The sequence below is a fragment of the Rattus norvegicus genome, chromosome 20 (genome assembly GCF_021556685.1).
Source record: "Rattus norvegicus strain SHRSP/BbbUtx chromosome 20, alternate assembly SHRSP_T2T, whole genome shotgun sequence".
Taxonomy (NCBI): Eukaryota; Metazoa; Chordata; class Mammalia; order Rodentia; family Muridae; genus Rattus; species Rattus norvegicus.
The window spans coordinates 2715099-2731113 of NC_141553.1; the positions used below are offsets into that span (position 1 = coordinate 2715099).

Here is a 16015-nt window from a genome sequence, read left to right on the forward strand (position 1 = left end):
GGAGACCCCAGCCAGGGGGCTGGGCGGGGGTGGGGGTGCCGGGAGTAGGGGGAGGAGCGTGGCGCAGGTGGAGCATCCCTTTAGAGAGTCTGGCTTGCTGCTACTTCAAGGACCAGAATAAGGTTTGCTTCTGCCTCCGCGACCGCCACCGCGCCCCCGTCCCGTCTCCGCCCCTGCTGCCACTAGGGCAGGCATTGCAACCTGACTGCGCCTTGCTCTCTGCGCTGTCCCTTGCTGCTCCTGCAGCCTCTTCCAGAAGGACAACAGTTACAGCCTGACATCGCAAATGCCACCTCGCACCTGTTTGTTAATTATTACATGCAACACGTTCACATGAAATACATCTTAAATATATATATATATATATATATATATATATATATATATATTTGAATATAAAAGGAAGCGGGGCCTCGTCGGCCTCTCTTACCCTTGTAAGGATTCATTTCTAAGACAGCGACAAAATACCTGCGAATTCACCTTGAGGTCAACTTTTCCACCCACCCTAGCCTTCACCACCATTACACACTGTCCTCAGCACGCCCCTCTCTTTTTCCTTTTCTCCCTTAGATGCGGAAGACAAGGTAAGAGGGCTACATACCCAGCGCAGCCAAAGACCTGCAGCTCCCAACACTCCTGTGCCAACCACAATGGCTGCAGTCTCCCAAAGCCTAGGACTGGAAGAGGACCAAAGAATTCTCAGCCTGAAGGGAGAAATATCCTAAGGGCAGAAAGAAAAATCAAGAGTTAGGAAAGCATCCCTTGCTTCACAGAGAAGGAAGTTATTAAAGCCAAGGCAGAGTACAGGGAAGGAAGGAAGGAGCAGGCGTCTGCTTTACCAGAGGGACAGTGGAGGCCACCATGATCACTCAATATCATATCCATTGCATAGACCTCCCCACAAGGACTTTCATAGGGCACTTTGCAATTGAAATCTGAAGAGTTAAAATAGACATGAGGTATGAGGGACCCTTCATGATTGGCCTCAGAGGACCACCCACGTTACTATGGGTGTCCATGGTGTCTTCTGTATAGGAAGTGAGGGTCCTGCAAGGAGCCTCAGGTCTCCAGGACAAGAAAAGGCAAGGGTATGAGAGCTGAGACCTGCAATGAAGGGTGATTGCAGAAAAGAAATGCTGACCTCCACTAGGAAACATTCACTTGAGAACTTAGCTGCGTGGGACTTTGATCTGTCTCCTCTCCAAACTCTCTTGTCGTGGCTTTCCCACCTGATATAGACCCCAGGTCTGCTTACCATGAAGAAAAGGCTCTGCTCCCTGGTGAAAACTAGATCTTCCAACCTGCTCTAGAACAGCTCTTGAAAACGGGTTCCGTCCACGACCGTCGCTGTTCTGTGCTTCTCTGCGTGGCGCCTGAGTTAAGTAGCCTCAAGGCCTGGTGGCAGTTTGTCCCGCCCACTTCAGCCTCACAGAGCCGCTTGGGGATTCCCCTTTGGAGTGCGCTCCATGCACTTCCTGCCAGTCGGTTGCCAGAGCCAAGGGTGAGATTCCTTTGTGAAGCTATGGTAGTGTAACCGGAAAAGGGTGAGAAATCCTCCATTCACTCCTGCTAACTCACAAGTCTTCTTCCACACATGAAAAATTATTTCCTGGAACCATCACTAACAGCTTCATCAACTGTTACCATTTAAATACAACTTTGATTTTTTTTTTGCTTAGGAAATATAATTTATTGTACAGTATTTACATTTATTGTATATAACAAGCATAACAACCTTTACAACCTCTTTTCTTCGAGGTTTTACTGTAGCACTTATAACACACCCCGGGGCAGCAAAAAATTCTGTACAGCACACACCCAACAGCCGGTTTTGTGATCTCTGCAGGGCGAGGGAGAAAGCTGAAAACAGATCAGAACAGTGTGGGAGGAAGTCCACGGCCAAGGAGCAGCCACCAAGAACTGGGGATCTTCCATGTCAAAGCAGAGGCAGTGGGGCTACTTGGTTTGGTTATCTGAAGCCATTCATTAAGGTACTCCACAAGGCTGACTGCATCTGGGATATTGTCCCCTTCTGAAACAAATTTCAGCAGAACTGCCATTTGGATTTCTTTACAATAGCTTTCCTCATAGAGTGTTTTTGTGATTCCACCTCCGGGAATGCGAATGCAGAACTCAGAATCACTCATCTCGGGGATGCACCGACTCTCTTCCATTTCTAGCCAGTTTAGGCTCTTTATTTTATTTGGAACACTCTTTTGCAAACACGGTGTAAGAGGAGTCCGGAAGGGAGTACGGCGGAGTTGTACATCGGTATGGTGATATGAATGGCTGCTGGAGATGATCCTGGCACAGCCACTAGTTCTCGCCCAGGCCAAGAGTTTTTCACTGAATGACTTGGATTTATATTTAATGAAGATGGACCTGAGCTGAAGCACCACGAGCTTCGTTGACAGTAAGGGATACACTTCAGTATCTATACTGAGTTTTCTTCTTCAGTTGCATAGGGATTGTTCCCAACCATTGGCACCAGGCAGTCAGTATAGAAATACCCAATCTTAGACATGTTCAGTGTAGAAATAATCAGATCTGTTGCAAGCTGGCCAACATTTCCAACGGATACTGCTGGCATCAGGAGTGTAAAGTTCGTTTGGTCGGGGACAGACTCCTCGAAGGGAATGAACATGACTGCAGTGGGCATAAGAGAAGCTGGAGCACTGTCCCGGACAGCTCGGATACCTTCTTGGGATAGAAGGCGGAAGTCCACAACTTTGATATTCTTAAAGAACAGGAAACTGGGGTATATTTTTAAGTGTAAATTTATTTCTAGCCAAGAGTTTTAAATAAATCTTTTTGTTAATTTATTTATTTAATGTCTATGAGTACACTGTCGATGTCTTCAGACACACCAGAGGAGGGCATCAAGGGCATCGGATCTCATTACAGATGGTTGTGAGCCACCTGTGGTTGCTGGGATTTAAACTCAGGACCTATGGAAGAGCAGTCAGTGCTCTTAACCACTGAGCCATCTCTCCAGCCTTAGCCAGAGTTTTAATATTTTGATTTTCTTCTCTACTAGAGCCTGGCCAGCTGTCCTTCTGTAAAGTCCTCCTGGTCGGCTTTCTTAAAGCCCTGTACACATTTGCAAGTACATTGTGCACAGATTTCTTTTGTCAGGCTATAACAACAGACTGCAAGTTCCTTGTTTGTATTGTAAATGATTGAACACATTTTGTTAATATGTTTTTATTCCTGTGTTTTATTATTAAAATTTTTATGATGTTTCCAAGTAAAAATTCCAAGTTTCTGCTTTGAAGAATTTAGGTAACTAAATTACCCAAAGCTGATCTCTTAGCTGAGGAGGTATTCGGGTTTTGACACTGAGCTGTGCCAGGTGAACATCAGAAAGGAAATGGTGAAATCACTACACCGCTTGTATTGGTTTCGGGGTTACGTTTGGGGTCCTTTGGTCTTATTTTAGTTTTCTTTTTTCAAATTTAAAAGCCTCAAATGTACTGTAAGCGTCACATCCTTGTACAACTGGATTGCCTTGGTTAACAGTTTGTGTGCTGTTGCCTGGATGTGGCATGGCGGTTGGTAATGGAATAAAGGAAGCATGGATAAGAAAAGAGAAAGAAGGGGTTGGGGATTTAGCTCAGTGGTAGAGCGCTTGCCTAAGAAGCGCAAGGCCCTGGGTTCGGTGCCCAGCTCCAAAAAAAAAAAAAGAAAGAAAGAAAGAAAGAAAGAAAGAAAGAAAGAAAAAGAAAAAAAAGAAAAAAGAAAGAAAGGAAGAAAAAAGAAAGAAAGAAGGGGAGGAAGAAAAAGAGAGGAAGTAAAAAGAAAGGAAGGGAGGGGCTGGAGAGATGGCTCAGCGGTTAAGAGCACCCGACTGCTCTTCCAGAGGTCATGAGTTCAATTCCCAGCAACCACATGGTGGCTCACAACCATCTGTAAAGAGATCTGATGCCCCCTTCTGGTGTATCTGGAGACAGCTACTGTGTACTTATATATAATAAATAAAATAAATCTTAAAAAAAAAAAGAAAGGAAGGGAGGAAGGAAGGAAGGAAGGAGGGAAGAAGGAAGAAAACAGATCCCAGGATCCTGAGAGCTTCTCTGGGAACTTGGTAAATACCTGGGAGAAAGGGAATCACCTGGAGAGAGAGAACTGAGGAAATCAGGATGCTAACTTGTGTCCCTTTGAGAGGAAGGCAGGAGGTCAAAAGATAGAAAGTAGAGAGTGGGAGGGTCAGACTAGGACAGGAACCAAAGGTATGGAGATGACTCACCCACTCTCCTACAGGTCACTCTGCTCCCCTCCACTCTGCTCCCCTCCACTCTGCTCCCCTCCACTCTCCTTCACTCTTCTCTTCCCCACTCTGCTCCCCTCCACTCTACTGCCCTCCACTCTGCCCCCTCTACTCTCCAACCCTCCACTCTGTTCCTAGCCACTCTGCTTCCCTCCTCTCTGTGTCCTACTCTCTGACCTCCAGTCTTTCTCTTCGTGTCCCTTCTATTTCTTCTTATTGTCCAACTACTCCCCTCCCACAGACAAACAGAACTGCCAGCACATTCAGACATCTTAAGAATTTATTCGGTATTCAGGACAAGGAGTAGAGGACAATGACCATGTCTATAATAAAAATGAGGGTTCCCTAGCAAGGCATCTTGGCACACACACATTTAATACTGGCACTCAGGATGCACAGGCAGGTGCCTCTGAATTTGAAGCCAACCTGATCCACACAGGGCATCCAGGAGAGCCAGGGAGAAAAACCCTGTTTTGAGAACCACTGCACCCTCACTCCTCAAAAGGAAACTTTCCTGCATCTGATTTCCCAGTATATGAAGGCCATGTGATCTACCCATAGCCCATGGACTGACACTGAGGCCCATGATCCCTGAGGATGCTTGTCCCACCACTGCTTGGTCGCCCCTGACAGAGTTTTGCATTCAGCCCAGCAGTCATCTGCAGCCTCTGATGGTTTTGTCCACAGCTGCTGGGGAACCTGTGGGGATCATTTAGTCTCTGTGTTCATCAGCAGGGCTGCTGTGCCCTTGGATTGGATCCTCTTCTTGCAGCCTCAGTAGTTCCAGCTCACGGGATGATCCTGGTTTCCAATTCTTCCCTGAAAATCAGGTAGAAATTTCAATATTGTAAACCATGAACATTTCCTGCAGAAGGACAGTATAAGATAGAATGATTTGCCCCATCCACAAGTGCAGCTTGTGCTTATATCAAGTGAGTTTTCAGTCCTTTGGGTGGACATTTTGGGGGTTGAGTAATTATTGACATAAATCTGACTGGTAAATTGGAAGCCTCTAGAGTTTTGAAATTGCTGGGTTTCTGCTGACTGGTGACAGCTACCCACATGGGGCACAAGGGTGGGAACATAAAAGCCATTCAGAGGCAGACAAATGGAACTATAAAAAAAAACACATGGTTTACAGATCCAATGAGGAGGGGAGACTGCATACTGGAGTGGAGCCAGCATTAGTTTGCAGTGTGCTTTTAAATTTTTTACCTTAATTTTTCATTGGATACTTTATGTACTTACATTTCAAATGTTAATCCATTTTCCACCCCAATCATTCCCCTCCCTCTCCTCCTGCATCTATGAAGGTGCTCCAACTCCCACCCACCCACTCCCACATCAACACCCTGGAATTTTTCTTCACTGGAACAAGGACTTCTCCTCCTAATGATGACAGGCAGTGCCATCCTTTGCTACATAGGAGTCTTGGACCATTGTACCCTCTATGTGTGCTTTTGCATTGGTGGTTTAGTCCCTGGGAGCTCTGGTGGGGGTGGGGTCTGTTTGGTTGATGTTGTTCTTCCTATGGGATTGCAAAAACCTTCAACTCCTTTGATCCTTTCTCTGACTCCTCCATTGGCTTCACCCTGCTCAGTACAATGGTTAGCTTCAGGCATCCTCCTCTGTGTCAGTAAGGCTCTGGCAAAGCCTCTCAGGAGACATGCACTTCAGGCTCCTGTCAGCAAGCACTTTTTGGCATCAGCAATAGTGACTGGGTTTGGTGTCTGCATATGGGATGGATCCCGGGGCTGCAGACTCTGGGTGACCTTCCTTCAATCCCTGCTCCACTCTTTGTCCCTATATTTCCTTCCATTAGTATTTTGTTCTCCCTTCTAAGCAGCACTGAAGCATCCACATTTCAGTCTTCCTTCTTCTTAGATGACCTTAATTTTTAATCCAATTCTTAGTATCTGTGTGACCTGGGACAAGCTACTGAACAAAGTGCCCGCTGCTCCTGGGCCTCTTCATCCCCCAGTGAACTACAGGGTCACAGCACCACATCCCTAGTGCCTAGCACACAGGAGCCTCCGATAACCACTGCCAACCAAATGCCATCAAGGACATCCTCCAGCTTGGTGGCTATGAGAACTAAGTGAATAGTTTAAAACCACCTGTAGGACCATGGCATTTACTACTATCTACTCCAGCCTCCCAGGGAAGGACAATATTGCTTCTCCAGCAGAACCTGCTAATTTCAGAAAAAAGGGGTCCTCTGAGAATATAGAGAATTAGATGTGGCCCCCCTAACCACTATATATATATATATATATATATATATATATACATACATATGTGTGTGTGTGTGTGTGTGTGTTTGTAAATTCTCTAGCTTCAAGTCTTACATTGAATTTCATTATAATTCTATACCCATTATCACAAAGAGCCACCTCCTGTTTAACTTTCCTTATTCCCAACATTTTTTGGTAATAGGAGCACTGGGAATTAAAGGAGTACATCTTTATTTGAGGCAGTGCTCTACCACTGAGCTTTATCTGGAAACCCCTTTGACTATTGTGAGATTAAGGTGTCACAAAGTTCCACAAACTGCCCTTGCCATCTTCCATCCTCTGACCTCTGACCCCCAAGTAGCTGAGGTCACAAACCTGTGGCACCAGGCTTAGCTTCCTTCCTCAGTTCTACTGACCTTCTATGCTTGTATCATTAGATATAAAGTCTGTACCAACTACTCTTCTTCTCGAACCACACTTCAGCCTACTTACACACTATACTTTAACACTTGGAAGACTAAGACAGGAGCATCAGAGTTCAAAGCCAGCCTGTTCTGAAGAGTTTGGGACCAAACCTCAACTACAAAAGCCTCTCTGGAATTTGTAAAAGTACAATTAATCATATGAAACCGAAGAATTACTTTGGCAACCCCCATAGAAAAGGTACATTAACTGTTCGTTCCTGTCATCCGATCTGAAACTAAAAATGTCAGGATCAGAAAACAAAACTCTGGTAACGTGAGTTCTTCTGTAGTCTTAGTCTCCTCTTGCGAACTAACAAGGCAGAACTTCCCTCATGTCCTGTCCGAAAGTGCTCAGTAACACAGAGCTGGGAAAGAAGTAAAGACCATAGACAAATCCAGCAATAGCGACTCCTGAAACCTGAAGCACTCGCTGAACGCCTATGGTGATGCTACATTAGTCACTTTATTCTCCCTGACAAATCCAAGGACAGAAGTAAACTGTGGCCTGGAATGCTGGGGATTGGACACTGATAGCGGGCAGAGGCGGGAGCTAGGACGCGCCTCCCTCCACAGTCAGCTGGTCCGCACGACTCCACCCTAGCCTGAGCTCTGATCGCAGGCACCACATCCGGTCCCCGTTTCCCGCGCGGACTGCTGCGCGGGCCAGACCGCGGCCAGGAACCGGGCTTGGCGGGACTGGGCTCAGCGAAGGCCGAGCGGCATCGGGTCGCAAGTGGCACCTCCTGTCCAAGTGTCTGGCTTGCTGCTTCTCTGGCTACCAGAGTCAGGCTCGCTTCTGCTACCAGTGACTGCCACTGTGTCCTCGACCGGTCGCTGCCCCTTTCGCCACTGTGCGGTCCGTTCTGCCGCTACAGCCGCTTCCAGAGGGACAAAAGTTACAGACTGGCAGATAGCACAAGCTGCCACGTGCCTGGTTGGTAATTATTATGTGCAACGCGTTCACATAAAATAAATCTTAAAAACAAAAGTATATATTTGAAAATAACAAGAAGGGGGCCTGGGCGACCTCCTCTCTTACTCTCATAAGGACGCATTTCTAACACAGTGACAAAATGCCTGAGAATTCAACTTGCAGTCAACTTTTCCACCCCACATACCCTTCACCACCATTGCACACTGTCCTCAGCACGCCCCTGTTCCTTTCCTTTCTCTCCCTTAGATGTGGAAGAAAATATAAGAGGGTTACCTACCCAGTACAGCCAGAGGGCTGCAGCTCCCAAGACTCCTGTGCCAGCCATAATGGCTGCAGTCTCCCAAAGCCTAGTACTGGAAAAGGACCAAAGAATTCTCAGCCTGAAGGGAGAAATGTCCTAAGGGCAGAAAGAAAAATCAAGTTAGGAAAGCATCCATTAATCACGGAGAAGGAAGTTCTTAAAGCCAAGGCAGAGTACTGGGAAAGAAGGAGCAGGTGTCTGCTCTACCACAGGGGACATTGGAGAGCACCATGATCACTCAGTATCCTATCTATTGCATAGACCTCACCACAAAGTCTTTCATACAGCAGTTTGCAATTGAAAACTAAACAGATGGCTTTTAAGATAGACGAGGAGGTACGTAGTACCCTGAAAGATTGACCTTAAAGGATCACCCATTATACTAAGAGTGCCCAAGGTATAGGAAGGGAGGGTCCTGCAATGCGGTTCAGATCTCCAGGACAAGAAAAGGCAAGGGTATGAGAGCTGAGCCCTGCTACTAAGGGTGATTGCAGAAAAGAAATGCTGGTCTCCACTAGGAAAATTTCACTTGAGAACTTGGCTGGATGGGACTTTGACCTGTCTCCTCCCCAAACTGTCCTTTCCTGGCTTTCCCACCAATATAGCCCCCAGGTCTGCTTACCAAGAAGAAGATGCTCTGCTCCATGGAGAACACTAGATCTTCTAACGTGCCCTAGACCAGCTCTTGAAAACAGGTTCTGTCCAAGACAGTCGCTCCCGCGTGCTTCTCTGTGGTGAACCCGCGAGTTCTGTAGCCTCAGGTCGCTGGGAAGGCGGGGCGGAGTTTGACTCACCCCTCAAGCCGCGGAGGCAGGATCCTGGGACTCCTCGGCGGGCCTCCGGTTCTCCGCCCTCTCCCTCTGCGATCCCTGCACTTCCCTCCCGCCCGTGGCTGCCCGGTCGCCCAAGCCGGGCCCCAGGTGGACGGCTTCTTCCTGAGCGAGCTGTGCTGGCTCTTCTGCTGCCTTCTTCGTCCCAGCCGCACCGCCGCCAAGCTGGCCTTCTTGCTCAGTAACACAGAGCAGGGAAAGAAGTAAAGACCATAGACAAATCCAGCAATAGCGACTCCAAACTGAAGCAGTCTCTGAATGTCTATGAGGATGGTAGATTGGTCACAGTATGCTTCGAGACAAATTCGAGGACAGAAGTGAACTGTGGCACTTTTTTATCGATATTTATGATGATTTCTTAGGTGCTTTCTCTGGGGAGCTGGGGTCTGGGCAATGACAGCAGGCAGCACCGTGAGCGAGAAGCGCCCCTCTGCACAGACAGTCCAGGCTGCTGCCAGAACTCCACGCCAGCCTGAGCTCAGAGCCCTCCGTCCACGGGCCACGGCCAGGCGAGCAAGGGGGTCGCAAGCGCGCGGGGCCGGCCCCGCACCCGCACCCGCACCCGCCAAGGAGCGCGGGCGCGTGGAGCGAGCCCGGTCCCCGCCAGGCGAGCGCGGCCGGGCCACGCCCTGGCCAGGCCAGCACAGGGGGCGCGCGGCACTCCCGGCGGGCCCCGACCCGGCCAGCGGAGCGCCGAAAGCGCGGGCACTCGGGGCCGGCCCCACCGGGGTCAGGCGAGCACGGGGAGCTCGGCGCTCGCGGAATCGGGCCCCTCCCCGTCCGGGCAAGCGCGGGATCGTTCCCGGCCCGGCGGAGCGAGCGCGGGATCAGGCCCCGCCCCGGCGGGTCGAGCGGGGACCGGGCCCCGCCCCAGCCGGGAAGCGCGGGGTTTCCCGGCACACCGGGCAGACCCCACCCCTGCCAGGCGAGCGCGGGGGGCGCGAGGCTCCCAGGGCGGAAGGTCCAGACAAGTCGCGAGCAGGGCTGAAAGGCCTGGCGAGACCGGCGGCGGTGTGAGCTGGGCCCAGACCCTGGCCAAGGGGCTGACCGGGGGTGGGGCCCCCCGAGGTAGGTGGAGGATCGTGGCTCCGGCGGAGCGTTGCGTTCTCAGGCTTGCTGCTACTGCGGGGACCAGAATTAAGGTTTGCTTGCGACTCCGCGACTGCCACCGCGTCCCCCTCCCATCGCTGCCCCTGCCGCCACTAGGGCAGGCATTGCAAACTGACTGGGCCTTGCTCCGTGCGCTCTCCCTTACTGCTCCTACAGCCTCTTCCAGAAGGACAACAGTTACAGTCTGACATCGCAAATGCCGCCTCGCACCTGTTTGTTAATTATCACATGCAACACGTTCACATAAAATAAATCTTAAAAAACAAAACTATATATTGGAATATAACAAGAAGCAGGGCCTCAGCGATATCCCTTACTCTTGTAAGGACTCATTTCTAAGACAGTGACAAAACGCCTGAGAATTCATCTTGAGGTCAACTTTTCCACCCCACCTAGCCTTCACCACCATTACACACTGTGCTCTGCACGCCCCTGTCCCTTTCCTTGTCTCCCTTAGATGTGGAAGACAAACTAAGAGGGCTACCTATCCAGCACAGCCAAAGGCCTGCAGCTCCCAACACTCCTGTGCCAACCACACTGACTGCAGTCTCCCAAAGCCTAGGACTGGAAGAGGACCAAAGAATTCTCAGCCTGAAGGGAGAAATATCCTAAGGGCAGAAAGAAATATCAAGAGTTAGGAAAGCATCCCTTGCTTTGCAGAGAAGTTCTTAAAGCCAAGGCAGAGTACAGGGAAGGAAGGAGCAGGTGTCTGCCTTACCAGAGGGACAGTGGAGGTCACCGTGATCACTCAGTATCATATCCATTCATAGACCTCCCCACAAGGACTTCCACACAGCACTTTGCAATTGAAAACTGAACACCGGTTTTTAAAATAGACAGGAGGTATGTGGTACCCTGCATGATTGCCCTTAGAGGACCGCCCACGTTGTTATGGGTGTCCATGGAGTCTACTGTATAGGAAGTGAGGGTCCTGCAAGGAGATTCAGATCTCCAGGAAAAGAAAAGGCAAGGGTATGAGAGCTGAGCCCTGCAATGAAGGGTGATTGCAGAAAAGAAATGCTGACCTCCACTAGGAAACATTCTTTTGAGAACTTGGCTGGATGGGATTTTGAGCTGTCTCCTCCCCAAACTGTCTCCTCCTGGCTTTCTCACGAATATAGACCCCAGGTCTGCTTACCAAGAAGAAGATGCTCTGCTCCATGGTGAACTCTAGATCTTCTAAGGTGCTCTAGACCATCTCTTGAAAACAGGTTCCGTCGGCCACCTTCGCTGCCACATGCTTCTCTGTGAGGCACCCGAGTTAAATACCTCACCTAGCCGCGAAGGAGGGGCAGCAGTTTGACTCACCCCTCTGGGCCAGTGGAGGATGTCGGACTCCTTGGCCGGCCTTTGGTTCACCGAGCTCTCCCTCTGGGCTCCCTGCACTTCCCTCCCGCCCACGGACGTCCCTTTCCCTGAGCAGGGCCCCAGAATAAATGGCTTCTTCCTGGGCAAGCTGTGCTGGCTCTTCTGCTGCCCTTCTAGTCCGAGCCCGCACTACCTCACTGCCGCCAACGTGACCTTGTCGCTGAACCCACCTACACAGTTCTGACTCCGGAGGAGCGCTCGCCCGCGCCCGCTGCGGCCCCCGCGTCCGCCCAGGCGGCGCACCACGCTCTGGCCGACGAAGGTGCGGGCCCCGGTGTGTGCAGCCTACACATCAAGGATCGCGCCAACTGGCAGTACTCGCAGCGCGAACTGGACGCAATAGAGGTCTTCTTCTTGCGCATGGTCCCTGACAGCCGGCTGGGCTGAATATTTCTGCGCTGGGCGCCCTCCCGCCCTACATGCTGCTCTTCTCACTCCGCTACACCTTGGACTTGGGCCAGATGTGTAGCTTCTACATCCGCATGGGCTCGCGCATCAACTGCAACATCTTCTCTTATGACTATTTGGACTATGGTATGAACTCCAGGCAGGCGCTGTTCACTCGGTATGGCCTGAGTCCTGAGAACATTATCCTTTATGGACAGAGCATTGGCACCCCCATTAGAATATGTGACTTGGTGTGGGACAATCACAGTGACTGCTGAAAAATGAGCATAGAAATATTCAAGAGCTCATTGGTTGGTCACCAGATTTCCCACAAAGCTCTTTAATCTCTTCTGCTTCTACCTTTAACTTTGTGGTTTGTGATTCTAAGATAGAAAGTGGTCGAGGCTCAGGAGCTACTGCAAACTTTCCCTTGCTCACTGAGTTGAGCTAGGGGTGGGATTCCTGGTGCTGAGTTGGGCAGGCATACCACCATTACCCAAGACATGCCGATTTGTGTGGGCAAGAATGACCCTCACCTCCAATCATGAGAATGCACTTAACCCTAGATCATCTTAGAATGGCTTCAACAACAGTCATTTTTACTGTTATTGACTAATTAAATCTTATCGTAAAGGCAGTTGTCCTTGGTAAACATAAAAGATCTGCAGGCCCAGAGAGACTTCCCCAACTGTAGCCTACATGTGTTTCCTTCCCACATTCAGCAGTTTTCTTCAACTGCTTATTCTGTCTGTGTGAGTTCCAAATTGAACCCTGTCCGGGACCCCTTGAGTGAGACTCACTGAGGCAGCAATAGATGCAATTGCAAGGGGAACTTAAATCCAACAAGTTAGGGTTGACTCCCTTGGGCGGAGGGTGGGGGGTAGGACCCTGAGCAGACTCTAATGGAGTTATACACCTTTCAAACTATTGGAGCAAACTGGTAACTAGGCAGGGAACTTAGGCAGGCTACTAATGGTGGGCACAGCAGCTGGTAGTCAGTCAGTTGAACATTCTGAACAAGAGGGGGTGCAGGGTGGGGGACAGTTGGGGTCAAGTGGAGTTGCATTGTCACTGGGTGGTTGAGATGCACAGGTAGCTTATTTTAACAGTTATTCAGGAAACTAACCACTCCCTGCAAGGGTGAGGTCTCTGTCCCTGTAGATGTGAGGTGGAACTTTCCCACTGGCCTCAGATTGTCCCCGATTCTGTGGAGATTTCTCTGCTCCTTTGGTTATCCTGGAGATTTTTCCCACTTGTTATTCTGATTGGCAGAGAAAATAAACGTGATCAAAACTTTTTTAGACTATAATTTTTTTTGGTTCTTTTTTTTTCCTTTTTTTTTTTCCGGAGCTGGGGACCGAACCCAGGGCCTTGCGCTTTCTAGGCAAGCACTCTACCACTGAGCTAAATCCCCAACCCCTAAACTCAACATCTTGAAGCTAAAACTGTGCGACTTTTTGTTTTGGAAATTCCTTGAAAGTTTTTTGAGGGTGCACACACAGCACAGGGGCAGCAGGACAGTGGTTTCTCTAGTGAGGGGATGTGACATCTCCATGCTGATTTAAGTCACCTCCTATGTATCTGGAACCAGGTCAGAAAGAAGGTTTAAAAGAGGGGTAACCTCATCCCCTCCCCTCTATGTTGATCATCAGAACCTCTCGCCAATGTATCTGTTAAGCACCTGCACACCCTAGGGCAAGGCTCACATCAGAGACTGGGTTTGTGTCCACAAGAGAAACCCTGCATCCCTTGGAGGGGCTCAAACAAAACCACCCACCTCCAGCTTTTGGTCCACCTATTATGTTCTGACAGTAATGACCACAGAGAGAGTGTCCCTGGCTAGGAGGTGCGACCACACCCTGCCCACCCATCACCCATCAATCCCACCCATCTATACTAACAGGCAAGAGTAGTGTGGCGCATGTAAGTCAGTCTGGTGAGGGGAACTGAGAAATGCCTTGATTCCCTGCTTAAACTCCAGCACTCCACAAGTGGTACAGATGACGTCCCTGATTCATTACAGTTAGCTCTTTGTGCTGGGATCCCAGGCAGCACAAAGCTTCAGGAGTTCATCTGCTTTGGAAGATTTCCAGGCTACTGGGAGCAGCTCTGGGAGCTTGGTAAATACAGGGGAGAAAGGAGATCACCAGGAGTGAGAGAGGATTAGAAACAAGACCCTAACTTGTATGCTTATGAGAGGAAGGCAGGAACACAAAGTATAGAAAGTAGAGAGTGCGAGAGTCAGACTAGGAAAGAAACAGAAGGTTTGGGCATGACTCAACCAATGTTCTAACAGTCATTAAGCTCACCTCCACTCTGCCCCCTCCACTCTGTTCTCTATTCTGCTGCCCTCTACCGACCTGTACCACTACACTCTGCACCTCTCTATTCAGCCTCATCCACTCTCCTGCCCTCTACTCTCCTGCTGTCCACTCTGCTCCACTCCACTCTGCTCCCCTCCACTATGCACCCCTCCACTATGCATCCCTCTACTCTTCTCTGAGCCACTCTGCCCCCTCCACTCTGCTCCCTCCACTCCACCCCCTGCACTCTCCTTCCCTCAACTCTGCTCCCCTCAACCCTGTTCCCCTGCACTCTCCTCCCCTCCACTGTGCTCCCAGACACTCTGCTTCCCTCCATCTGTGTCCTATTCTCTCCCTGCCAGTCCTTCTCTTTGCCTCCCTTCTATTTCCTCTTACTTCCAACTACACACACACACACACACACACACACAAACAGGCAAACAGAATTGCCAGCACATTCAGATATTTTAAGAATTTATTCTGTATTTTCAGGACATGGTGCAGAGGAGAAGGACCATGTACTGATAAAAATGAGTGTACCCTAGCCAGGCACCCTGGCACACACGTTTAATCCTGGCACTCAGGATGCACAGGCAGATGCCTGTAAATTTCAGTTCTAGGATAGCCAGGGTGAAAATCCCTGTTTTGAGACCCAGACCCTCATCCCTTAAATGGAAACTTTCCTGCATCTCATTTCCCAGTATATGAAGGCCATCTGATCTACCCATGGCCCATGGAATGACACTGAGGCCCATGATCCCTGAGGATGCTTGCCCCACCACTGCTTGATCACCCCTGACAGAGTTTTGCATTCACCCCAGCAGTCATCTGCAGCCTCTGATGGTTTTGTCCAGAGCTGCTGGGGAATCTGTGGAGATCATTTGGTCTCTGTGTTCATCAACAGGGCTGCTGTGCCCTTGGATTGGATCCTCTTCTGGCAGCCTCAGTGGTTCCAGCTCACGGGATGATCCTGGTTTTCCAATTCTCCCCTGAAAATCAGGAAGAAATTTCAATATTGTAAACCGTGAACATTTCCTGTTTCTAACACAGTTATCCTTTAACCTAGGATGTTTTCTGGTAATTGAAGGATTTTTCTACAAAGCTGTGAATAGAAAAATAAAGATTGGAGATGGATGGGGGCTGGGGATTTAGCTCAGTGGTAGAGCGCTTACCTAGGAAGCGCAAGGCCCTGGGTTCGGTCCCCAGATCCAAAAAAAAGAACCAAAAAAAAAAAAAAAAAGATTGGAGATGGATGGAGGTGTTGCCTGGAGCCATGAGAGAGTGAACAGGCTCACCAGGAAAGCAGGGGGAGGTAACAGAGAGGCTGACAGTGAAACATGTTCAGTCAGGGACAAGGAGTCTAGCCAAATGGAAAGGCATAAATGGACCTTCAGAAAATCCAGCAGGATTGAAGAAATTATTTACTCAGTTCAATGTTAAATGTAGACTGTGCTGGTCAGAATTGATCTCCCACTTGACAGTATCCAGAGTAGCCTAGGGAAGTAGCCTGCGGGCACACCTGGAGGAATTACCAAGAGTGAGTTGCCCAGGCTGGAGAGATGGCTGAGAGCACTGTCTGCTCTTCCAGAGGTCTTGATTTCAATTTCCAGCACCCACCTGGTGACTCACTAGCATCTGTAATGGGATCCTATGCCCTATTTTGGTGTGCAAGAAGACAGTATACTCATATACATAAAATAAATATATGCATATGTGGATTGCTCTCTATATGCTGATGATGTCAGGTAAAACAGAAGGCTAGAGCCTGAGATTGGGCAGTGGGAAAGGAAGGCGGGCTGACAGTTTTAGAGATGGGA

At 49.4% G+C, this 16015-nt stretch overlaps 3 pseudogenes; 1 reads left to right on the plus strand and 2 right to left on the minus strand.

Moving 5' to 3' along the window:
• Window positions 1-1871: 1871 nt before the first annotated feature.
• Window positions 1872-2644, minus strand: LOC147998445 (proteasome assembly chaperone 2 pseudogene; annotated as a pseudogene).
• Window positions 7157-9399, minus strand: Rcrg1-ps4 (Riken clone 5830469G19 related pseudogene 4; annotated as a pseudogene).
• LOC147998446 (alpha/beta hydrolase domain-containing protein 17C pseudogene) lies at window positions 11468-12173 on the plus strand (annotated as a pseudogene).
• The last annotated feature ends 3842 nt before the right edge of the window (window positions 12174-16015 follow it).